Source organism: Ovis aries, chromosome 5, assembly GCF_016772045.2.
Source record: "Ovis aries strain OAR_USU_Benz2616 breed Rambouillet chromosome 5, ARS-UI_Ramb_v3.0, whole genome shotgun sequence".
NCBI lineage: Eukaryota > Metazoa > Chordata > Mammalia > Artiodactyla > Bovidae > Ovis > Ovis aries.
The window spans coordinates 20239574-20265612 of record NC_056058.1 but is presented as its reverse complement, the minus strand read 5'-3'; the positions used below and the strand labels follow the sequence as shown (position 1 = coordinate 20265612).

The 26039-nt window shown below is 43.6% G+C and overlaps 1 long non-coding RNA gene and 1 other non-coding gene across 2 annotated transcripts in view; both read right to left on the bottom strand.

Annotated features, from left to right (window-relative positions):
- Positions 1 to 1295: 1295 nt before the first annotated feature.
- TRNAC-GCA (transfer RNA cysteine (anticodon GCA)) lies at positions 1296 to 1367 on the bottom strand. Its single transcript has one exon. It is a non-coding gene; the product is annotated as a tRNA-Cys (tRNA).
- Positions 1368 to 14564: 13197 nt separating this feature from the next.
- The window catches only part of LOC132659813 (uncharacterized), a 33359-nt gene continuing 21884 nt past the window's right edge, over positions 14565 to 26039 (bottom strand). Inside the window, exon 4 of the long non-coding RNA XR_009600663.1 lies at positions 14565 to 15634. This is a non-coding gene — a long non-coding RNA (uncharacterized LOC132659813). The remainder of the gene's footprint in view (positions 15635 to 26039) is intronic.

The following is a 26039-nucleotide window of genomic DNA, read 5'->3' as shown; positions in this document are numbered from 1 at the left end:
TTACTTGCCTCCTGAGAAATCTGTATGCAGGTCAAGAAGCAACAGTTAGACCTGGACACGGAACAATGGACTGGCTGCAAATTGGGAAAGGAGTATGTCAAGGCTGTATATTGTCATCTTGCTTATTTAACTTATATGCAGAGTACATGTGAAATGCTGGACTGGATGAAGCACAAGCTTGAATTAAGATTGCAAGGAGAAATATAAATAATCTCAGATATGCAGATGACACTAGCTTTATGGCAGAAAGCGAAGAGGAACTGAAGAGCTTCTTGATGAAAGTGAAAGAGGAAAGTGAAAAAGCTGGCTTAAAACTCAATATTCAAAAAACTAAGATCATGACATCTGGTCTCATCACTTCATGGCAAATAGATGGGGAAACAGTGGGAGACTTTATTTTGGGGGGCTCCAAAATCACTGCAGATAGTGACTGCAGCCATGAAATGAAAAGACACTTGCTCCTTGGAAGAAAAGCTATGACAAACCTAGACAGTATATTAAAAAGCAGAGACATCACTTTGCTTACAAAGGTCCATCTAGTCAAAGCTATGATTTTTCCAGTAGTCACGTATGGATGTGAGAGTTGGACCAAAAGAAAGCTGAGTACTGAAGAATTGATGCTTTTGAACTGTGGTGTTGGAGAAGACTCTTGAAAGTCCGTTGGACAGCAAGGAGATCAAACCAGTCAATCCTAAGGGAAATCAGTCCTGAATATTCATTGGAAGGACTGATGCTGGAGTTGAAACTCTAATACTTTGGCCACCTGATGTGAAGAGCTGACTCATTTGAAAAGACCCTGATCCTGGGAAAGACTGAAGGCAGGAGGAGAAGGGGATGACAGAGGAGGAGATGGTTGAATGGTATCACCGACTAGATGGACATGAGTTTGAGTAAGCTCCAGGAGCTGGTGAACGACAGGGAAGCCTGGTGTGCTGCAGTCCATGGGGTTGCAAAGAGTTGGACATGACTGAGCTACTGAACTGAACTTAGATGCTTCAGGGGCCCTTTGGAAAACTCAAGGTTAGCTAGAGATCAGATCATTTTCAATTAGAATTTGATCCCTCAGAAATTTGTCAAGCATAACAAAAAGTTTCAAAATACTTGATCAAATAGGGACATAGGTCACTGTGAAGTAGTACTTACCTACTTGACCAAACTGACAATGTGTGTGAAGTCACTCAGTCGTGTCTGACTCTTTGTGACCCCCTGGACTGTAGCCCACCAGGCTCCTCTGTCCATGGGATTCTCCAGGCAAGAATACTGGAGTGGGTTGCCATTTCCTTCTCCAGGGGATCTTCCCAACCCAGGGATTGAACCTGGGTCTCCTGCATTGCAGGCAGACGCTTTATCCTCTGAGCCACCAGGGAAGCCAAACTGACAATGATAGTCATCAAAAGCAAATATAAAAATTTACAACAAATTTCTTGGAAGCTTGTAAAGAAGCTTACAATCTGTTATCAAAAGCAGCTCAATATTAAAACACAAAACAAAACAAAAATCTATGGGGACTTCCGTGGTGGCTCAGTGATAAAGAATCCCCTAGCCGTTGCAGGAGTCACGGGTTCAGTCCCTGGCCCAGGAAGAATCCACATGCCCAGGGGCAGCTAAGCCCATGTGCCACAATTATTGAGACCGTACTCTAGAGCCTGGTGAGCACGACTGCTGAGCCCACATGCCACGGCGACTGAAGCCTGTGCGCTTTAGAGCGTATGCTCTGCAGCAAGAGAAGCCACCTCAGAGAGCAGCCCTTGCATCACAACCAGAGAGTAATCCTGCTGACTGCAACTAGAGAAAAACCCAAGCAAAGCAATGAAGGCCCAGGACAGCCAAAAATAAATAAGTAAAAAATAAAATGAAAACAGAAATAAAAAACCCCAAAATTCCTTTGCTCTCTTAACTGAGAAATTAAATTCAGGATTTTTACTATCTTCTCTTTAATATTAGAGTTGATTTACTTAATTAAATTCATGCTAATCTTAGTTAGTCCTGACCACACATAGAATTCTTTTCTAAAGATGTTTTTTTCTCCCACAAACCTTCTACAACTTATATTTTCTTTCCTATTTAGAAATAAATAGCTTTCAGACATAATTATTTTCCCTTAACAAAGTGCGTTTCCATTCCTCATACTTTCTTTTACCTTGCATACAAAGATGTTTTTCTTATTAATTTTTAGTTTTAATTACATACAGTAATGAGAATTCTCAACGCTTAAAAACCTTTATTTCCAGTGAAAACAAAGAAGTAAGCAAGCAATTGTGACCTGTCTCTCATTAGCATTCTGTAGGTTGGCCAACTTACAAATATTATTTGTAATTTCTAAAAACGTGTGTATTATTTACCAAAAATGTATTGGTGTGATAATGAACTTATTTATTAATAGTTCTAAATACCTTTCAGTTCAGTTCAGTCGCTCAGCCATGTCCAACTCTTTGCGACTCCACAGACTGCAGCATGCCAGGCTTCCCTGTCCTTCACCAACTCCCAGAGCTTGCTCAAACTCATGTCCATCGAGTCGATGATGCCTTCCAACCATCTCCAGCTGTCGTCCCCTTCTCCCACCTTCAGTCTTTTGTAGCATCAAGGTCTTTTCCAATGAGTCAGTTCTTCACATCACATGACCAAAGTATTGGAGTTTCAGTTTCAGCATCAGTCCTTGCAATGAATATTCAGGGCTGATTTCCTTTAGGATGGACTGGCTGGATCTCCTTGCAGTCCAAGGGACTCTCAAGAGTCCTCTCCAACATCACAGTTCAAAAGCATCAATTCTTCGGCGCTCAGCTTTCTTCATAGTCCAACTCTCACATCCATACATGACCACTGGAAACACCACAGCTTTGACTAGATGGACCTTTGTTGGCAAAGTAATGTCTCTGCTTTTTAATATGTTGTCTAGGTTGGGCATAGCTTTTCTTCCAAGGAGCAAGCATTTTTTAATTTTATGGCTGCAGTCACCATCTGTAGTGATTTTGGAGTGCCCCCTGCCCCAAATAAAGTCTCTCACTGTTTCCATCATTTCCCCATCTATTTGCCATGAACCAGATGCCATGATCTTGGTTTTCTGAATATTGAGTTTTAAGACAGCTTTTTCACTCTCCTCTTTCACTTTCATCAAGAGGCTCAGCAGGCTCTTTGGTTCATCTTCGCTTTTTGACTTAAGGGTGGTGTCATCTGCATATCTGAGGTTATTGTTATTTCTCCCGGCAGTCTTAATTCCAGCATGCTTCATCCAGCCGGCGTTTCGCGTGATGTTTTCTGCATATAAGCTAAATAAGCAGGGTGACAACATATAGCCTTGATGTACTCCTTTCCCAATTTGGAACCAGTCTGTTGTTCCATGTCCAGTTCTAACTGGTATTTCTTGACCTGCATGCAGATTTCTCAGGAGGCAGGTAATGTGGTCTGGTATTCCCATCTCTTGAAGAATTTTCCACAGTTTGTTTTGATCCACACAGTCAAAGGCTTTGGCATAGCCAATAAAGCAGATGTTTTTCTGATACTTTTAATGTGTCTATAAAAGGAAGCCTATGTTCAACAATTAATGTTCCAGTATCTTATTTTATTTAGAAATGACCTAGATATTTTAAAAACTTTCAACACTTAATTTAGCAAAACTTTAAAGTTTCACGTTACCCTAATCTGGAGAGACTATTTTTAAGTAGACAGTCCTAAAACATGATAATTCCTAAAGAGTTTACCTAAAAGCTTTTCTCTCCTTTATATTTAATTTACTTATAAAAATTTCATCATGGACTTCCCTGGTGGTCCAGTGTTAAGACTCCATGAATCCAGTGCAGGGATGCAGGCACCATGGATTCAGCCCTTCGTCAGGAAACTAGGATCCCACATGCCATGTGGCTTGGCCAAAAAATAAATAAATGAATAATATTTTTAAATTTTCATCATACCAAGTTATTATCTATTTCTTGACAAATTTTGCAACAGATATAGTAAGATCTTATTTGATATCTAGTAAACCTAGGTACAATAAAACTATTATACTTAATGTTGGTGCCTCTAAAGATATGTCTGTATTAATTAAACCAATAAATTTAAACTAATTTTAATACCAAATACCAATTTTAAATGGAATATTTCCCAGTTCATGTGAACTGAAAATTCATCTGGGTTACTTTTATTTTTATATTTCCTTAAAGCTAATTAAACAGAGCTTATTTAGAAATTAATTTTGGTAAGACCATCCAAATACAAAGACATATATTTATAACACATACATGGACATATACATAAACACAACCAGAGATTTCATAGCTTCGTTTTAAAACTTAGTTATGAAATGCATATTGCAATATAAAACTCATTAGTTTATAAATAACAGTTGGAGTAAGTTTTAAACGACCTCTTTTTCCTGTTTTTCTTCAGTTGAAAAAGAAGTGGAGAGAGTCTAGACAAGACAAAGATGAGTTCCTGAGAGCCCATCACAAAGGCGCAGGGAGAGAAAAGCAAGTTCCTTTCAGAAGGACTTGTTCCCTTAAAGTAAAAGTTCTGAATGTTTTATCAAGCCGGAAAAATCAGTTTTAGACTGTCAAATGAACCTCATTTTGTTCATATTTTCTCCAGAGCCTAAAGAATATCATGACCATGAGGTGTTAACCAATGTAAATTTAACCATAAATAAAGGTGGTCCCATTTCCTAGGATGCAACATAAAGGGCTATTTTTAGGAACTGAACTTTTGTTGCCCATGTCTGCCAACTAAAATAGTGCACCTCCTTTAACACAAATATACCCTCACACATGTATATAAGATAAAAATCAAACCAACTCCAAAGCCTCAAAGAAAAACCATTTTCCAAAGCCTCACTTCAATCCAATAGCATAAGAACCCACCCATAAGGAATTTCCTCATGTGTCCTTCTTTTTTACAGTTCTAGCTGGTAGATGGCATTATAATTTAGAGAGCCATTAGGGATCATTGTTCTCCTGATTTTAAAGAGTACTGAAGTCAAGCAGTGTTACAATAAAATACATTTTTTTTCCTTTTCACATTTTTTTTCCTTTTCCATTTTTTTCCTTAGTGCACAACTAAAAATTTCTCAGTTCTGCAAAATACACCCTAGAGGGCTACAAGACGGAAAAGAGACCCGATTATCCATTATTAGCTGTTCACAGCCGGTGTTGTCAAATATCAAGCAAACAAACAAATCAATGCACAGTGGTCTCTCAGGGTCACAGTTTCCTAATCCAAAAGGGAAAATCCAAATCAGTGTCCTGCCAAAGATGAAACCAAATACAACAGAGAAGAATACCCTGTTGCTATCACACATGAGCTCTGCTACTTGCCAGAGACATCTCAACAAGTCAATGCCTTGCATTTTTCATCACAAAACTGAGAGTTCCATGGGTCAACAATGCCTGGTCAGCAGTAAGCCCGTGGGACTGTCCATGAGACAGAAGCACCCAAGTAGCTGCTACGTAGGATCTGAGAGCCACCACTGGCCAGCAGCCAATGTGCCATGGTCAAGATGCCTACACGGGATGGTGGTCCCTTTGTGGCTGTGAAAATTGTAACTTAACCAAACTTGGGGCCTGTCACCTAATGCTCAACAAAACCAACCTACTGATGCCAGGCTGTGCTAAAGGAAAATACAGCATTTACTGCAGAGTGCTAAGCAAAAGAGTGGAAAATAAGCCTCAAATCTACTCCAGCTTGGTCTTTGAGTTAGGGTTGATTTTTTTTTTTGTTGTTGTTATTGTTTTTTTTTTAAGGGGAAGAACAAAGAGGATGGTATTAATCATCATCCACTTCTTAATCCAAGTTTTCAGAGTCAGGATGACTCTAGTTTTTGATTCTCTGTCCATGATTCAGGGTTTGTTAGCTCATCTTGCCTTGGAGAAAAAACTTGTGTTTGTACACTAGTGATGATATCTAATAATAGCATTTTTAGTACACTAATGATGTTATTGACATCATAATCATCTGACTCTGGTTGATGACTATTCAAGTCAGTGCAAGATTGAGCTCGGACAGGACAAGAAAGGGGATAAAGATTTGGATAGTGAGATTAACCATAAACTCAGTAAGAGAACTCAGTTTTAGTGGGACTTGGTTTCGGCTGAACACCTTCTGTTTCAGTGTCTGGGACTGAAAGGAAGCCCAGCTGCACATTCTTCTGGGAGAATAAATGTAGTTATTTTGGTAGGCTCCAGTGAACACCCACGCTGGATTTCAAGGTTACTTTTTCCAACACTCTTGCTTATTCTCAAAACATGCATGTACCACCAGGCCTCCAGCACCGAGGACAGCGCTCAGGCAGCTCAAGCCTGTCTATATGCAGCCATCCCAAGCCGGGCAGAAGCTGACCCAGGCAGAAAAGGGGAGGAAATCAGAGAGCAGAGGTCAGGTAGCAGACAGTGGAAGGGCCAGAGCTCTCTTCAGACCCACCAGAACCTACCTACCCTGTGTGCATGTGTGCTCACAGCTCAGCAGCTAGGGTGTGAGTTTGTGTACAGGCACCGGCCTGTTTGCTAAGTCACTTCAGTCATGTTTGACTCTGTGCAACCCCATAGACGGCAGGCCACCAGGCTCCCCTATCCCTGGGATTCTCCAGGCAAGGACACTGGAGTGTGTTGCCATTTCCTTCTCCAATGCATGAAAGTGAAAAGTGAAAATGAAGTCGCTCAGTCGTGTCTGACTCTTGGAGACCCCGTGGACTGCAGCCTACCAGGCTCCTCCGTCCATGGAGTTTTCCAGGCGAGAGTACTGGACTGGAGTGCCATCGCCTTCTCCGGCACAGGCTTGTAGTAGCAATATATGTCATGTGTGTGCCCAGCCTGTCTATACACGTGTTGTGGGTGCAAGTGTGCAGGTGTATACCTCTGAGACACTTCCTGTGTTTACAATAGGCATTTCCACCTTCTTCCCTATTATAAAGTTGGGACTCCGGGGAGAGATGCTCCTGCTGGAACTCAGGCACAGCCTGGCAGGGACTATGGAATTGTTCATGCTCCCAGATTGGCAGGGATCCTCCAAGAGGGTCTCATATGGCTGTCAGAATACACTCACTTTACTCCCACTGGCAGCAGATTAACTAAAGACCTTCTTCAGTTAGGAACTCAGGAGGACACTCAGGGGAAGGTAGAATGCTGGGCAGAAAGAAGGCATCTCCCCAGACCAGGCAGTCTTACAGAGGTGAGCAGGCAATGGAACCAACAAAGCATTTCTTTGTAGAGCGAGGAGCCCAAAAGCCAAGCCTCAAGCCGGACACCCAGCCCTCCTCTGCAGCACTCACCTGCAGAAGTGTTCCAGGTCTTTGCACAAGTCCAGGCGGCCTCCTCTCCAGAGTGATGTCATGGGATACATTTAGTCTGACCTCCTTCAGGATGTAACATCCAGTTACTATTCTTGCAGATGCCTCTGCTACTTGTGAATATTTTAATTCATAAACCTGTGCTAAAGCTGTGACACATTACAGCTCCACTGTGTTCTTTTTTTTTTTTTCCACTGAGCATGGTTTGGTCCTCCTTGAAGAATGGGGATAGCAAGACCAGTTCCCCTCCTCTATGGATCTGTTCCTATCACTAGGTAAGCGGTCTTGTTCTTTCCTGTCCTGGGCTTCAGAGATTTCCTTTCCACTCTGTGGTTTTCCATCTATGCACCATTTGTTAGCTTGGGAAGTTGTGACTCTACATGAGTGTGGCAATCACGGAACCCAACAGGAGTGAACTGGGGGCCCACAGATACCTAGGCAGAGCTGGGGGACCCTTGGATTTCTCTCTTTGTTAGCAAGGTCAGCCAGCCGCAGGAGTGGTCAGTGCTGTTTATGCCATCTCCTCTCAGATCAGCATCTCTGAGAAGGCAGGCAGGCAGGATCCTGATCATATTTTCAGCCTTGGCACAGGGCCTGACCCAAAGAACGCAGAGAACATTATCACATGTAACAGCAGGAAACTGAAGCGATGAGAGCGTCTTTCTCAGGCCACAGAGCAGTTCTCGCCTCCAGACTTTCATTTGTTCATTCATTCAGCTCCTGTTTACTAATAATGTGCCTGCCCCCTGCTGGGCACTGAAGGGGCAGGAGAGACAAGTAGGAAGCAGCAGTAATAGCAGTCCAGGGTGGTGAACATGATGACATACATCCCACCCAGGGGAGGCATCCTGGGGAGAGGGAAATACCTGAGTAGGGCTCTAGATCTTGCCAGGCATAAGGAGTGGAATGCAGGACGCCGCTCCCAGTCCTGGCTCTGATTCTGTCATGCGGAGCAGCCCTGAGCAAGTTTCTATCCCTCTCTGTGTTCACTGGTATAAGAAGAGGTGGATCTAGAGGCCTCTGGGCATCAAAACTAACTAGCAATAATTCTGAGGCCTCTTCATCATCACAAGAGGCCACTTTCTGTTCTGCGGGGCCTCACGTCCGTTCTAAGTCCAGCCTTCTAGTAACCCTGACAGCCAGTCAAGGATGGACTTAGTTACTCTGGACCCAGGTTTTCCTACACTTAGGACATCTGGGCCATGCTTCTCCGACAGTGATGGACCCTCTGTTATTTGAGCTCTCCAGTATTTTTGAACACTCTCCTATTTTTGGATAGTTCCCCACATTGTAAGTACCTCCTTCCCAAGGTAGAATCCAGAAAACTCTCCTATCCAGCCGCTCTTGCAGGAAGGGGTAGATAAGTGACTTAGACTATACCAGTGAGATGAACCCTCATGAGCCTTTGATTCAAAAGCCAGCAATGAGCAGGTGAGAGTCCTACATGTGGGCTCTATCTTGCTGACACAAGGCAGGTAGCAGAAGTGATGAGTAATAGATAGATTTGGGAGCTGTTTCTGAAAGTTGAGATTTAACCCTGCTTCTTGAGCTCTACCAACTATGCTGTAAGCTTCCTAACATTTTAAAATATATTCTCTTTCTGCTTAAAGTAGTGAGTATGAATTTTGTTGTTTGCAACCAAGTACTCAGGCTGACCTACTCACTGCCCCACTGTTAAAGGTCTTTCCAGCCCTCTAGAGGGTGGGCGTGGGACTGGGCACACAGCACAAGGCACACCACCCCCACCACTGCACACACTAGGAGACAGAGATGCTGGCTGCTGGGTCTGCTTGAGCCAAGCTCTTTACTGTGACAACCACAAATCTGGACAGCTGAGCCAAGAACTTGAAATTCCTATCCAGAGCAAAGGTTTTGAATATATGATGAAATGGTTGCAAACCATGTTCAACTCATGTCTTTTATTGAATAGTAGTGCTTTTCCCCCCAAATTAATAAAATTGTTCAACATAGAAATGTTTGGAAATTATCCCCAAGGATAATCACCAGTGCAATTTTGTGTATTTCGTAATAATGTTTATATAGTGCCTAGTATTAATATGGGTCAGCCATTATTTCTAAGCATTTCTGACACATGATTTACATGTGAGTTAGGGACTGAATTGTGTCTTCCCAAAATTTACATGTTGAAGTCCCCTATATGACTGTATTTGGAAACAGGGCTTTTGAAGGGATAATTAAGGGAAAATGAGTTCATAAGGGTAGAATCCTAATCCAGGAGAGCTGGTGTCCTTACAGGAAGAGGAAAGGACACCAGGAGGACACGAATGCAGAGGAAGGTCTTGTTAAGAATCAGCAAGAAGACAGCCATCTGCAAGGCGAGAGAGGCCTCACCAGAAACCAACCTTACCAACACCTTAACCTTGGACTTCTAGCCTCCAGATACATGAGAAAATTAATTTCTTTTGTTTACACCACCCAATATGTGGTATTTTGTTATGGCAGTACAGGAAGACTAACACAATATGTTAACTCATTTAATCATTACATCAACCATTTTTCCCATGCATAGGATAATTCAGTAAATATTTGCTAAATGAATGAAGGATAAATTTATTTGGTATCATATGCTGCTTTTTAAAACCTGACCACATAAGTACTTTCCTTATTTTATTACCTCTTTAAATTTAAAAAAAAAGGATACATAATGTCCATGCATTCATTCAGTTAACTATTTGGTTAACAAGTACTATGCTGAGTCCCCTCTAAGTGCAAAGCATTGTGTAAGTACTGGGGATATAGCAATGAACAAAAAAAACAAAAAGTCAGCTCACATGAAATGTACTTGTGCTACGGAAGTGCCATTGCCAAACTGTCAGAAATCAATTAACCCATTTATTGGGGTTTATTTTTATTGGAAGTTCTCTGATGAGCCAATCAGACAAAGGCAGCTATATTCTTTTCTCTTAAAAAGGTCAACTAGATAACTAAAGGGCTCCTGGGAGCCAGAGAAAGACAGAAATGAAGCCCTTGGAATTTGTCCTGCATCCACAGGGCTGATAGTCACTAGCACTGATCCCTGAGACACCTGTGCACATGTCTCCAGCTCACACAAGGTCAGGACTGATGGAAAACAAACCATACCTTAAAGATTTTGGAAATGAAACGAATCATTTCAAAGAAAATTCGGTTGAATGCTTATACCATCTGGGGGTAGGGAAAATCTTTTTCATCACAACAAAGCAGGCAGAAACCACAAAGGAAAAGACTGGTAGATTTGAAGATCTGACTACATGCAAATTCTAAATGTCTCCATGTTAAAAAACCACCATTAAAAAATCTAAAAGATAAATAGAAAACTTGCAAAAACTGTAACACTGGCAACAGAAGAAGGGTTTGATCTGTAACTGAAATCAAGAAGAAAAAGACAAATAGGCAAAGGACAAAGACAGGGAATTCCAGGAAGAAGAAATGCTGCCCTTCTCTGCCTAGCAGCTCATTCAGGTGAGATGTGAAGTAGCTGCCTTAATGCCGCCACCTGTTTTTCCCGTCTCCTTCTTCCAAAGTCTAGGTCATAGGGGTGCTGATCCCTCCAAGAGGAGGAAGGACCAGGCTTCCATAAGCCACACCTTACTCACCTGGAAGTCCCTTCCTTCTATCACTCTTCCCATCTAGCCAGAAGCCAGCCCCTTTTTCCTGGTGGCAACCTAGGCAGCTTAGCCCACCACCAGGCCAGATGAACTCAACAATAAAAGCAGGGTAAAGATCATGAGAAAATGTGGACACCTAAGTGTCTGACATCCTGCAAACCCTTTCTGATGGGAAGCTTGGCAAGCTGTGTCACAAACCTCAAAAAATTCTTAAACTCTGACTACCACCAGCAGGTTTGCTTAGAAATTAACATGGAGAAAAAAAAATCATGATTTTTTTTGTCCATGAGGATTGTCATTGCAGTATTATTTACAATAATGCCAAGGCGGAAACTATCCAAAAGTCCAATCCCAAAGTGGAATTCATTTTTGTACATCCGTAGGATGCTCTGCTGCCCATAAAAATGATGATACAGAAGACTGTGGAATGACACAGAGAGATGTTCATGGCATGTGGCCAGGTAAAAAAATGCAGGTTACAAAACAATATATTCAGGATGATTTTCATGTGTTGTAGTGTGAAGTCACTTAGTCGTGTCTGACTCTTGGTGACCTGATGGACTATAGCCCATCATGCTCCTCTGTCCATGGAATTCTCCAGGCAGGTATACTGGAGTGGGTTGCCATTTCCTTCTCTAGGGGATTCTCCAACCCAGGAACTGAACCCAGATCTCCTGCACTGCAGGCAGATTCTTTACCATCTGAGCCACCTATGTTTAAAAGCATGTATCATGGTTTAGTCATTAAGTCATGCCCAACTCTTGCGACCCCATGGACTGTAGCCTGCCAGGCTCCTGTGTCAATAGGATTTTCTAGGCAATATACATTCATGGAAAAAAATCAAAGAAAAGTTAATAGTGATTATCATTGACTGCTGGGATTATAGGAGTTTGTTTGTTTGTTTTCCTCTTCTTTGAATTTACCTGTATTTTCCAGTTTTTCTACAATGAATAGGCATTTCTGTAACAAGGAAAAATCTCTTTTAATAAGGAGCATTTCCAGAGCTCTCTCTTGGCTCAGAAAGGGTTGGAATGCTGGAGAGGGAGAAGCATGTCATGGGACGATGATGAAAGAATGATGTCCCCACCTATATGGCATGAATTGCAAGGTGTGAGTAGAGGGTCAGTGCTACCAGACTCCTCACATCCTGATTTGTGGTCTCCTTGCATGTGCCCAAGTCTTTCCCTTCTCTGGTGGTCACTAGAAGTCCACGTGGTCAGGACTGGAGGTGGCCATGAGGCCCTTAAGAGAGGCTCATGTTAGCCCAGGAAGATGTTAGAGAGTATAGGGAGGCAGGCAGAGGCAGGCCTTTCTAGAGGTGATGGAAGAGTTCTTGGGGAGGGGCCAGTTCTGGGAAGTCTAAGGAGAAGTGAATTTTCAGAACAGGACAGTACATTCCCTGGAGGGAGTCAGGCTGCTTCCCAGTCTCAGAGTTTATTACAGGGAACCAAGAAAATCAATGCTAAAGACACTGCCCAGTGGGCTCAGACCCACAGACAACAAAAACAGTACTTTAAGAGGCTGCCCTCAGGGCCAGGAAAGAAACAAGAGCACAACATAGAGGGAAAGGTAGGGAAAACACTACTGGCTAGAAATCTGCTGGAAGGCACCAGAAAGGCAGAGAAGGGGACTGCCAAAAGAACCAACCCCAGTGACCAGTGGCTGACTCCCCAGAAGAACCAGCTAAGTGGGGGCTCAAACATCTGAGCCAGCTGTCCTGTCCTCCCTAATCACATAGAACCCCAGGAGGAACAGGGACTTGCTTGAGGTCACACAGAAAATTAAGACAAAGACCAAAATGTGGACGCTCTGACTCCCAGTCTAATATGTTAACCATTACTCCCTAAAGAGGACTTCCCAGGTAGCTCAGTGATAAAGAATCCACCTGCTTGCCAATGCAGGAAACACAGGAGACTCAGGTTCAAACCCTGGGTCAGGAAGATCCTCTGGAGAAGGAAATGGCACCCCACTCCAGTATTCCTGTCTGGGAAATTCCATGGACAGAGGAGCCTGGCGGCTTCAGTTCATGGGGTTGCAAAGAGTTGGACATGACTGAGCACACATACACCCTCTAAGGAGAATTTCATTTCATTTGAAGATATAAATAATGTCTATAGCATATAAAGTATTTGAAACTATAAAAAAAGTTATCATTTAACTTATGAAGTAAATACAGATAGAATTCCAAAAGTTGATGTGACATCAAATTTTTAAATGACACAAAATAGATAGGCTAATATCAGATATAAATATAGGCACAAAATCTCCTAAACAAAATTTTAACTGATGATTAAATACGTAACTTGAATTTCCGCTAAAATAAAACAACATCTATCTCTAGTGTGCTAGGCTGATATCGAACAAGCAATCAGGGCAGTACCTAAAGATTTGTTGAGCACCATCCAGGTGTAATTATATGATGAGCTCATATTCTACCATAGCAACTCTATAAGGATGCCAGGATTATCTCTGCAACAGTTGCACTGTGACTTTCAATCCATCCATAGCTTTACAAGAGCTGCCATGTTCAAACAGGTGACTCTACCCTTGTCACCGACGATTGGTCCAAATGACCAACAACTGGTACAATAGCTGAACCTAATGTAGTTCATCCAAGGGAATTTGGAATTGGAATTTTAGTCCTTTTCTGCAGAGTGCACACCTGCAGAGGACATTAAAAATTAAGCAAATACTTCCAGAAAAGCAACGATGAGAAACAAAGAGAAATTCATTGTTGAGTGCTCCTTGGGCCAGTGAGGGGTGAAGGAAGTCAGCGCAAAAAACCAGACCAGAAGAGGCCTCAGGCCCAACTGTGTTGCATCTCAAAAAAAATCCCCAGGGAAAGGTTTTTTTTTTAGCCAGTCCTTGACAGATTATGAACTTGTGACCTGCATTTCCAACTGTGGGTGTATTCCTGATTTTGGTGTACCCTGGAGGCCCAGCTACATTCCTGTATTTGGAGCAAGTGAGGTACTTCCCAGTGACCTCTAGTCAATCTTTATCGGGCTTGAGTAGGTTACTATTGCTTGTGATCATTTTTACTAAAATATCTAATTTTGCAGATGAGGATATTGAGGCTCAGAAGGCTGAAGAAACTTGTCCAAGATTTCATAGCTAACCTGAGATCTGTCCAAAGCCATCTGACTCCAAAGCCTGTGTCCTTTGTCATATTAAAGAGGCGTCCACAACAATTTAATATCTTTTCTCAGTAAAATTAGAAATAGAGGATTTTCTAGGTAAAAAGGAAAAAGTGAAAGTGAAGTTGCTCAGTCGTATCCGACTCTTTTCGACCCCATCAACTGTAGCCTACCACACTTCCTCTGTCCATGGGATTTTCCAGGCAAGAGTACTGGAGTGGGTTGCCATTTCCTTCTTCAGAGGATCTTCCTGACCCAGGGATCGAATCCAGGTCTCTTGCATTGTACGCAGATGCTTTAAAAGCAAGAGTTAATTTCTTGAAAAGAAGAGATTTGAATTCAGGAGCCAATCTACTTTCTAATGGGTAAAGATAGCAAATATAACCCAAGTCTTTGCTGTCATCACCGAAGCTATTAAAAGCTTCACTGTGGTTTGTGTGGGGGCAAACCTTGGAGAGAAAGAGAGGGAATATCCCCCGTATTTGTAGAAACCCTGGTTGAACCATGAGGTCTCAGTGATGACACACAGCAGGGAATCCACCTAAAATACCAATGCATCCTGCATACATGTGCTGTATGACTCCAACCTCACTCGAAATAATTTCAAAAAAATATTTTTAATCAGTAGAATTAAAGTTCCCCCAAAAGAAAAAAAAAGGTGATGGAATCTAAAACACGCAGGATGGACGTGCTGGGCCCAAGTGTGTAGTGAAGAGAGGACAGTTTCAGAAGGTGAATTTCCAGAGAATGTGGGGTAAGGAGTGAGGGCGGTGATTCAGCCACTGACACCTATGGGAGCATCAGACTGAAACCCACAAGGCCTGCCACCTGCCACCTCCTCCACCCAGCACACAGGCTGGTATGTGCTCATCATTTGGTATTCAGAAGACACTCAGTAATTAAGTCCGGTGTTGTAGGATTTCAGCAGTTGTAAATATCAACAAGACCTGTTTAAGTGGAGAAGTAGACACAATTTGTGCTGGGGACAACATTTTGTGTGTGTGTGTGTGTGTTCCTGAGTCAGCATGAGCCTTTTAGGAGCCAGGAGGATGGACCTCTAAACTTATGCCCATGGAAAGGCTCAGGAAGGATGCCTTCGGGTGTAAGAGCAGACATGGGCACTTGAAGGAAGGAGATTGGCAGACAGGTCCTCTCCTTCCAAGCACCTCTGCTCCCTCTGGAGCTCTTCCACAGATCCTACCCCACAACATTTGCACATTCAGTCCCTATTCTCCCTTGGGCTCTCCCATTCCCATTCCCATGTTCCTCAAGGGCAGATCTTCTTGCCAGATGAGGAATTCAGGGCCTCCAGTAGCTCCAAACACCCACAGCCAGTTTCTATACTGAACCTCTGGCCATATTACCTACAACGCCCCCCAGGTGCTCTCTGCTTCACCTAGTTTTTGCTCCTCCCAAGAGACCTGTTTCCGAAGTTCCTCAGCTGGGTGAACTGTGTCCCTCCTGTCTCACTCTGGACATCTCTCCTCCAGATTAGACTCGTCTTTCCAAGGTAAGCACAAATGATCCCACTGGGAGAAGATCATCCATATTCCTCTGAGGACAGGGGCCCATGATGACTTGTCCTCTGATTTGAAGTATTCAAGCAGTTCTGCCTCCACCTGTATGTAAATGGAAGAGAGAAGGAGGAAAGACCAAAAGTGAGCACCTAGAGGGTAGAAACTCCAAGAGAAGAAACCAAAAACTATTGGACTACACAGGAGTGTCTGTAAGGTGATTGAATATTTATGAAGTGGGAAAACAAACATTACAGGAAAATATTTCCTTTACTAAAGCAACAACAACATCAAAAAATAGAAAATGGGAATAAACGAGGTATGTTCAGGATTGAGATGAAGAGCACTATAAAACTTTATAGAAGAACATAAAAGAAGGCTCCAATGAATTAAAAGATGAATGATATTCTTAGATTACAACACTAATACTGCAAAGACACCAATTCTCTCCAAAGTTTATATTTATATTTAATGCACTCTCATTTTAAAACTTAACAAAATGGGTTTCAATTTAATTCAAAGAATGTTCATGCACAATACTGACCAAGAGACATTTTTGAAAGTAGAATAATACTAAAAACTAAAATACTACAATAAATAATATAATGAGTAACACAAAAATCAAATCTGTGGCACAGAAATAGATCAGTTATCAGAAAGCTGAAACACTAAACAAAAATACAACATGAAGTTTTAAAATTTTGCCACTCAGAAATATTTATTATATGAGGAGCTCTTAGAAATCAATTTGAAAAAGAAGAGAGTCTGAAAAAAATAAGGGGCAAGAAGAAAACTAAGTAATATGGAAAAGAAAAATATATATATAGCTTGTAAACATAAAAATTAGCCAATTTCACAAGTAATCAAAGAAAATTCAGTAAAAATAAGGTACATCTTTACTATCAATTATCAAAGTTTAAAACATGATAATAGATTCCACTGAAAAGGGTTAAGGACATGTATGCAAATTAGCCTTTTGGGGTGGGAGAGCAATTAGACAAAAGTATAGAAGCACATTCAATCCAGCAATTTCACTTCTAGAAATCTATCTTCTGAAGGTAACATGTAGAAATAGCTATATATGAATACTCAATGTTCCGCCAAATATTACCTGTAGTCTAAAAAATTCAAGGCAACTTCAATATCTACTAACAGTGGGTTAGATTAAAAAATATTGTATACAGATAGGATAAAATACCATGCAGCAGTTAAAAATAACAGCATAAGAGAATACACAAAAAAATGCTAGAAAATGGTTACATTGCATTAAGTGAAAACAAATTATAAAATCCACTCTTCTAACAAATATTTATTGAGTGACCACCACGTGCTACTGAACAGCAATGAACAAAATAGATAACATTCCTACTCTCATGAAATCTTCAGTTTCATAAAATTGATAAACTGGACTGCAAGCATGGTTCCAACTAAAAAAAATAAATACATAAAAGAAGACGTGTTTGTAAGGGTGTCAAAAAAAGACACAAAATGATGTGTCAAGAGAAAGTGACTGCCTCCAAGTTTGGTACTGAAGGTGGTTTTTGTACCCCTTTTGGTACTTTTCTGAGTTTTCCAAGTTGTTTGTAATGAATATATATCATATTTGTAGCCCAGAATGAAAATCAAAGAATGTCATCTTTTTTCAAAGAAGGTGAGTGGGACCTGTGTAGGAGGTGGTGAAGAGAAGACAGGCTGGGTAGGGGTGGGCTGGCTGCTCTAGGGCTGGAGTGCGGAGACACTGGGGAAGGGCCACATGAGCAGGAGTGGGTGTGGAATCCAGATAGTGGGAGGAAAGAAAAGTCCAGGCAAAGGAACATCTTATAGGTCTTTCTCTTAATATCCTCCCCCACAAAATCATATTGATCCTGATTAGTGTCTTTCCCATGAGTCAGGGGATGTCCTCTCATCCCCAGGCATGGCTGAGGCCCTAGCCTCCCCTGAGGACAGAGGTTGTTCACTATTTGACTCAACCTTTCCTAACCTGGCTTTTTTCTTTTTTCCTTTGAACCTGTGCTGCCTTTTTGAAAATTAGGTTTCAGAATTGATCACTCATTATCTGATCATTTGTTCACTTTCATTTATCAAATGCTGTCACTTTGAGACTCCTTCTAGTATCCAGGCAAATGGCAACCCACTCCAGTATTTTTGTCTGGAGAATCCCAGGGACGGGGGAGCCTGGTAGGCTGCCGTCTATGGGGTCGCACAGAGTTGGACAAGACTGAAGCGACTTAGCAGCAGCAGCAGCAGTATCCAGGCAATGGGTGGCCAAGATTCTTTCCCACATGTTGGGCTGTTATAGATATCCCCCTTTCACCCTCAAGACATTTAGTCTATCCAAGTCTCTCTTCCCAAGAGACCTGAGGTCCCAGAGTCAGTCATGGATAGATCTTACCCCTGGGTCTTTGCACACTGACCATCTCCCATGTGGCTTCTTTCACTGAATGAAGCTCTATATTGGAGTTTGGTATTTCAATGGCACCCCACCCCAGTACTCTTGCCTGGAAAATCCAATGGACGGAGGAGCCTGGTGGGCTGCAGTCCATGGGGTCGCTAAGAGTTGGACACGACTGAGCAACTTCACTTTCACTTTTTACTTTCATGCATTGGAGAAGGAAATGGCAACCCACTCCAGTATTCTTGCCTGGAGAATCCCAGGGATGGGGGAGCCTGGTGGGCTGCCGTCTATGGGGTCGCACAGAGTTGGACACGACTGAAGTGACTTAGCAGCAGCATTTCCTCTTCGTGGGGCTTCTCAGGTGGTTCAGTGGGTAAAGAATCCAGCTGCAATGCAGGGGACGCAGGTTCGATTCCTGGGTCAGGAAGACCCCCTTGAGGTAGGCATGGCAAACCACACCAGTATTCTTGCCTGGAGAACCCCTTGGACAGAGGAGCCTGGTGGGCCACAGTCCATGGGGTCTCAAAGAGTCAGAGATGACTGAAGTGACTGAGCATTCATTTCCTCTTTATGGCATGAGCTAAGAGACAACAGCGCTCAGAAGATCAATACTTCAGAATGTGATCGTGACACATGCGATAGCTTAGACTACTTATAGGACTTCTCCCAGGGAAGTACCACCATCATTTTAGTGCACACTCCAGTATGACCTGGACCTTTAGGATCCTGTTCCTGCCTTCCCCTTCTAGTCAATCCCTTCAGTGACCCCAGCTCTGCCCTTTCATCACCCTTAAACATATACATCCCACACAAGCAGGGTCTCATGACTTTTCAGAACTTATGCTGTCTGGCCACCAAGCTGGCCACTGGAGCTTTACTGTCCCTCACCCTTTCCTTCAGTTCCTGTCCAGCCCCATATGCACTGCTGCCCAGCCCTTCCACTCCCCAGCCCTTCCTACTCCCTATCAGCCTTTTTTGTCAACATGCAAGACTCTGCTCCTGCACTGATGCCACAGTGAATGGGGTTCTGTCCTTTATCCTTGTGCCAGCCTGGGGTGTTGGGAGGAGATTGAGTATGTGGGTGGTCACAACATTGCAGGCTGCATGCTCTGACACCAAGCGGTCTGAGGGGCAACAGGGCTCCTAGCCCAGGGCTGCTCCAAGTCCACATCCAACCCAAAACAGAGAAGAAAATGACCATCCTGTGGTCTGGCTGCTCCTCTCGGATTGTAGCTATGAACCACGTGGGCACTGGACCCAATCACGATGGACTAAGCTTGACTTGATTCCATGACCCTCCCACGTCGCGCCTTTTTTCTTTCCCACTGACAGCCAAAAGTCTTGAAACAGTCATCTATACTCTATTTCCTTACCTGTAGCTTGTCTTCCTGAGTCGCTTGTCAAGGTTGTCAGATCCAGCATCCAGGTCTTTGTTCTCATGTTGCTTTTTTGTTCCGCAGCTTTTGACTCAGATGAAGGAAAGCGTTCCCCTGCATACTTTCCTCTCTCAAGTTCGTGACGACTTTCCCAGGCTTTCCTTCTACCCCCTGGCTGCAACTTTGTTCTCCTTTGCTGGCTTCTCTTCAGAAGCAGTCCTTCCTCTGAATGTTCGCATACCCCAGGGATGAATGATCATATTTCCATTTACACTCCTCAGGTATCCTCTTCTAGGCTCACGCTACAAGCACTATCTATGCTGTTGTTGTTTAGTCGCTAGGTCATGTCTGATTCTTTGCAACCTCATGGACTGTAGCCCACCATACGACTCTGTCCATGAGATTTCCTAGGCGAGAATACGGGAGTGGGTTGCCATTTTCTTCTTTAGGGGATCTTCCTGACTCAGGGATCAAACCCAGGTATTCTGCAATGGCAGGTGGATTCTTTTTCACTGTGCCACCAGGGAAGCTCCCTAAGTACTATCTGCGATTCATGGGGTCACAAAGAGTCAAACACGACTGAGCAGCTGAACTGAACTTATACGCCAATGACAAATGTTTATTTCCCAGTCTGACCTCTCTCCTGAGCTTCAGATCCTACATCCAGCTTTCCCCTTGGTAGTTCCCACTGTACATCTAAGAGACATCTCCAATGAACCATGGTTCTGTGGACCTTAGGGGTGCTTTCTCAGCATCCATTCCATCCCTCCCCCCACGTTTTGTAAGCATACACTCCTGCCCACAGCTCCAGAAACTGTCTCTGATTGGTGAAGAAAATTAGTACAACCCTATTCCCACTTGCGACAGTGATTGGTATCCTAAATTGATCCAATCAAATTGGACAAAAGTTCAGAAACTCTGTTTAATGGTTGGGTAGCAGAAGCTCCTTCTTCTGGTGGGTGTACAGCCATTTTACTCCACTGCAGGAAGCCAGATTGAGGACAAAGCCAGACTGAGGATTCAAGGATCAAAACATGCCTGAATTCTGGACTTCTCAGGAATCAGAGTCAATACATTCCACCTGATGTTTAGACCAGTTTTACTTGTACTTTCAGAAGCAGAAGATATCAAGAAGAGGTGGCAAGAATACACAGAAGAACTGTACAAAAAAGATCTTCACGACCCAGATAATCACAATGGTGTGATCACTCATCTACAGCCAGACATCCTGGAATGTGAAGTCAAGTGGGCCTTAGAAAACATCACTACAAACAAAGCTAGTGGAGGTGATGGAATTCCAGGTGAGCTATTTCAAATCCTGAAAGATGATGCTGTGAGTGTGCTACACTCAATATGCCAGCAAATTTGGAAAACTCAGCAGTGGCCACAGGACTGGAAAAGGTCAGTTTCATTCCAATCCCAAAGAAAGACAATGCCAAAGAATGCTCAAACTACTGCACAATTGCACTCATCTCACATGCTAGTAAAGTAATGCTCAAAATTCTCCAAGCCAGGCTTTAGCAATATGTGAACCGTGAACTTCCTGATGTTCAAGCTGGTTTTAGAAAAGGCAGAGGAACCAGAGATCAAATTGCCAACATCCTCTGGATCACGGAAAAAGCAAAAGAGTTCCAGAAAAACATCTATTTCTGCTTTATTGACTATGCCAAAGCCTCTGACTGTGTGGATCACAATAAACTGTGGAAAATTCTGAGAGAGATGGGAATACCAGACCACCTGACCTGCCTCTTGAGAAATCTGTATGCAGGTCAGGAAGCAATAGTTAGAACTGGTCATGGAACAGCAGACTGGTTTCAAATAGGAAAAGGTGTACATCAAGGCTGTATATTGTCACCCTGCTTATTTAACTTCTATGCAGAGTACATCATGAGAAACGCTGGGCTGGAAGAAGCACAAGCTGGAATCAAGATTGCCAGGAGAAATAGCAATAACCTCAGATACGCAGATGACACCACCCTTATGGCAGAAAGTGAAGAGGAACTATAAAGCCTCTTGATGAAAGTGAAAGGAGAGTGAAAAAGTCGGCTTAAAGCTCAACATTCAGAAAACGAAGATCATGGCATCTGGTCCCACCACTTCATGGGAAATAGATGGGGAAACAGTGGAAACAGTGTCAGACTTTATTTTGGGGGCTCCAAAATCACTGCAGATGGTGATTGCAGCCATGAAATTAAAAGACGGTTATTCCTTGGAAGAAAAGTTATGACCAACCTAGACAGCATATTGAAAAGCAGAGACATTACTTTGCCGACTAAGGTCCATCTAGTCAAGGCTATGGTTTTTCCTGTGGTCCATGTATGGATGTGAGAGTTGGACTGTGAAGAAGGCTGAGCGCCAAAGAATTGATGCTTTTGAAGTGTGGTGTTGGAGAAGACTCTTGAGAGTCCCTTGGACTGCAAGGAGATCCAACCAGCCCATTCTGAAGGAGATTAGCCCTGGGATTTCCTTGGAAGGAATGATGCTAAAGCTGAAATTCCAGTACTTTGACCACCTCATGCGAAGAGTTGACTAATTGGAAAAGACCCTGATGCTGGGAGGGATTGGGGACAGGAGGAGAAGGGGACGACAGAGGATGAGATGGCTGGATGGCATCACTGACTCGATGGACGTGAGTCTGAGTGAACTCTGGGAGTTGGTGATGGACAGGGAGGCCTGGCGTGCTGCGATTCATGGGGCCGCAAAGAGTCAGACACGACTGGGCGACTGAACTGAACTTGTACTTTCTGTTATTTGCTAACTGAAGCAGCATGAACATATGAGAGAAAACACAGAACTCTCATGTTCCTACCACTCTTCAACCCACTTTTTTGCCCATTTCAGTTCATGGCACCCCAGCCATTCAATGGTTCAGTCAAAATCTTCCAGCTCACCCCTGACTCCTTTCATACTCCTCTCACACCCTTTCTCTGTCAGCAGCTCTTTCAGTTCTGTTTTCAAAATATAGAGAGAGTTCATCCTCTCCTATTCTTGGCCCACTACTGTCTACTTTCTCTCAGCAGTCAGATGAATCTTTGATAGACCTAAATTAGATTACATCATGATCCTGCTTCAAAATCCTGCAACTTGGAATAGAATTCAGAGTCCTTACCAGGCCGACAGGCTGTTTGGGCTCTAGCCCAGCCTACCTTTCTGACACATCCCCTTCCACTGCCCCCTCCCAGCTGCACTGGCTCCCTCTTCCTCACAGTCTCCCCGTACTCCCATGGAAGGCCTTGGCACTGCCCTTCTGTACCCTCACTTCTTGGTATAGGGGCTTCTCTATTTGTCCCTCAGGTCTGAACTCAGATGTTGCCCGCCTCAGGAGGACTTATCTGAGGACCTCGTCTCATAGTGCTTACCCAGTCAAACCCTATCGTAGTGCCTTATTTTATTAACAGCACTTATCCCTTAGGAAATTGTCCCTTATCACTTAGGAAATTGTCTTGTTTGTGTGTGTGTTCACTTCCTTATTGTCTGTCTCTCTCTCTCTCCTGGTTGCTCCTTGATGGCAGGCCCAGTCTTAGTAACTGTTATATCCCAAGAGCTAACCTTCACAGAGTGTGAATCTCTGCAGTGCTTCTGGCCATGATAGGAGCAGGAGATGGCTGAGGCCCACTGCAATGGAAGACCTGAGTCCTTGACGAGGCTTCTGGACAGAGTGCGGGTGTGGAGGCAGATGACGGAGAGCAGGGGAGAATCCGTGAGGCTTTCAGAGACCTGGGCTCCAGATAATGGTTCACATTAGTTCCTAGCTGTTCTATGGAAAAAGCGTCAGAGGAAAAGGGCCTGAGAAACATCTGTGGCTACAGTCATGGGAAGCCCCAACTCGGAGAGGCCTTGGGGCTGGGTGTGTGTGGGGAGGTCTCCAGTCACCCTGAGGCCTTTGGTCACAGATTCCACTACTGCTGGGGCCCAGAGGCTTTGGCGTCACCAACCACCTTGACCACTGTCACCCGGAAAGCAGGCATTCTGTTGCGGAGGGAGGGAGGGAGTGGGCAGTGCTGCCATCACAAGGCCTCTGGTCAGATCCAGGAACTGGCCAGACTGAGGCCACTCAGGCCCAGGCCAGGGAGGGGCTGCTGTACACATTTCCTGGCACACACTTCCTTTCTCCTTTTAGAGGAGCAAATGTCGCTGGGGCCTTGGCCACAGCTTCCTGCCTCCTTCTGAGATCAGAAGCCACAGCTACAGTCTCAGTGGCTACCCTGCCACACTAGCTTCAGAGACTGAGGGCCAGGCACCCTGTCCCCACCCCCACCTTTCCCAAGGTGTGTGCCCTATGAGCAGGGCATGACTAGTGACAGTTACCTTGGTATCTTGGGGAGGGGAAGCTCTGGCTCTGAGGGACCAGATAGCTCTGGCAGAACTGCACTCAACACAGGCCAGGCAGAGCTCTCCACTACTCCAACTCCTGGCTCTGGGAAAAAAGAAAAAGAAAAAAAAACCACTGATCTGAAAAAAAAAAAAAAAATCACTGATCTGCTAAGCAATGAGCACAGAGGCAATTACTGTGATGAGGGCCCGTCTGTAGTCTGACATTCCTGGGCCATGAGCTTCACTCAAGTTGTCTCTGGTTCCAGGAAGGACTCTGCTCCCCCACCTGCCCCTGCCTTCCAGCCGTAGTGAGCCATCTGTGGTGCTCTACGGAGCCACTCTCTGTCATGGTTGCTACGCTGCTTTCTCTGCCTAGAACAGCCTTCCCTGTTGTCTTCTTTCCCGTCAGCTGACTTCCCATCATATCCTTCAGGAGTCGCTGGAAGCCCTCCATCACCCCTCACCAGCTGGGTGGGGACACTTCTCTTGGCTCCCACTGTCCTGGCACTACAGTGTGCTCTCAAGGTGGCTGCCACCAAGATCCTCAAGGGTCCACCTTGGCCACCATATTTTAATTCATTGTCCCTCCCTCCTCACCATTCCAAGATCCCTTATCTGCTCTACTTTTTCCAAAGCATTTATCACCTTCTAACATACCATATGTATACTTTTTATTAGGATCTCATCACTGTATTTTCTTTCTCCCTGCCAAGCTGCACAAGGGCAGGGATCTTTGGCTATTTTGTTCACTTATGCATCCTAAGCCCTCAGAAGAGCCTTTGGCATTTAGTGAGTGGTCAATGAATATTAGGGCTTCCTAGGTGGTGGTAGTGGTAAAGAATCTGCCTGCCAATGCAAGAGATGCAAGAGACACAGGTTCTATCCCTGGGTCAGGAAGATCCCCTGGAGAAGGAAATGGCAACCCATTTTAGTATTCTTGTCTGGAAAATTCCACAGACAGAGGAGCCTGGCAGGCTATACTCATGGATATCAAAGAGTCAGACATGACTGAGCATGCTTGCACGCACACACACTACATATAAATGGAACGAATGAATGAACCACAGTTGCCTATTTACTTGTTGGTGAGCTCCTTGAGTGCAGAGCTTAAAGATAAGGAATCTCTATATCCTCAGTACCCAGTGAAGGATTGTGCACAGAGCAGGACATTCAGCCCGGCATGCAAGACTCTCATCATCTCTCACCAAGATTCTTGCCAGCCTCATCCTGCAAAGTAGAGCAGAAAGGAAGTGGTTATGGCTAAAACAGTGGCCTCATGAGTTGGCTTTGCCGTCCTCACCATGGGTCACTCTTGTCTGCCCGCTCTGACAATGTCTGGATCACTTCACAAATGGGACAGATGCCCAAATCTCTTCCCAATCAGTGGAAAGTTGAACTTGGGCATGAATGACTCTAATATCTGAGAAAGTGTGTGAACTTTATCAGCATGAGTTGTGTGACCCCAAGATATGCCATGGATACACTCAGAATTAATTGAGGGATATTGCAGGGGACTGGATGTGTGTGGGAAGGGAATTTCCTACAATTGTCCCAATTACTAGAACAACAGCAGGGAGGGGAACTACATATTATAAATCATGGAGGAAGGAAACAATTCTCTATTAAATGGTGATAGAGAAAATGGCTATTTTTGGGGGGGAAAGCCTGTTAAAATCCCTACCTCACACTATCCAACAAAATTAACTCCAGCTGATTAAAATGAAATATTAAAAAAATAGAAGGTAAAACATATAGCCTCTCATTTCGGGAGAGGATTTTCTAAGAATAAAAATCAGTGAAAGAATTTATCCAAGAGAAATCAAAGTATATATCCACATACGGACTTGCACTTGAATTGTAGCAGTTTTATGTGTAGTAGCCCTCAAACTGGAAACAACCCACATCTTCACTACTAGATAAATGGTTAAACAAATTACACGAAGCGCTACTCAGCAATACAAAGGAAGGCTCAGTTGGTAAAGAATCTGCCTGCGACGCAGGAGACTTGGGTTCGATTCCTGGGTCGGGAAGATCCCCTGGAGAAGGAAATGGCAACCCACTCCAGTATCCTTGCCTGGAAAATCCCATGGACAGAGGAGCCTGGCGGGCTACAGTCCACGGGGTTGCAAGAGTTGGACACGACTTAGCAACTAAACCACCATACAATTGTAGCAACATGGATGGACCTAGAGACTGTCATACTGAGGGAATTAAATCATAATCATATGATATCACTTACATGTAGAATCTTAAAAAATGACACAAATGAACTTACTTACAAAACAGAAATAGACTCACAGACATAGAAAACAAACATGGTTACCAAAGGAGAGACTGGGCTGGAGGGGCAGAGACAAATTAGGAGTTTGAGATTAAGATATACACACTACTATATATAAAATAGGTAAACAGCAAAGACCTGCTG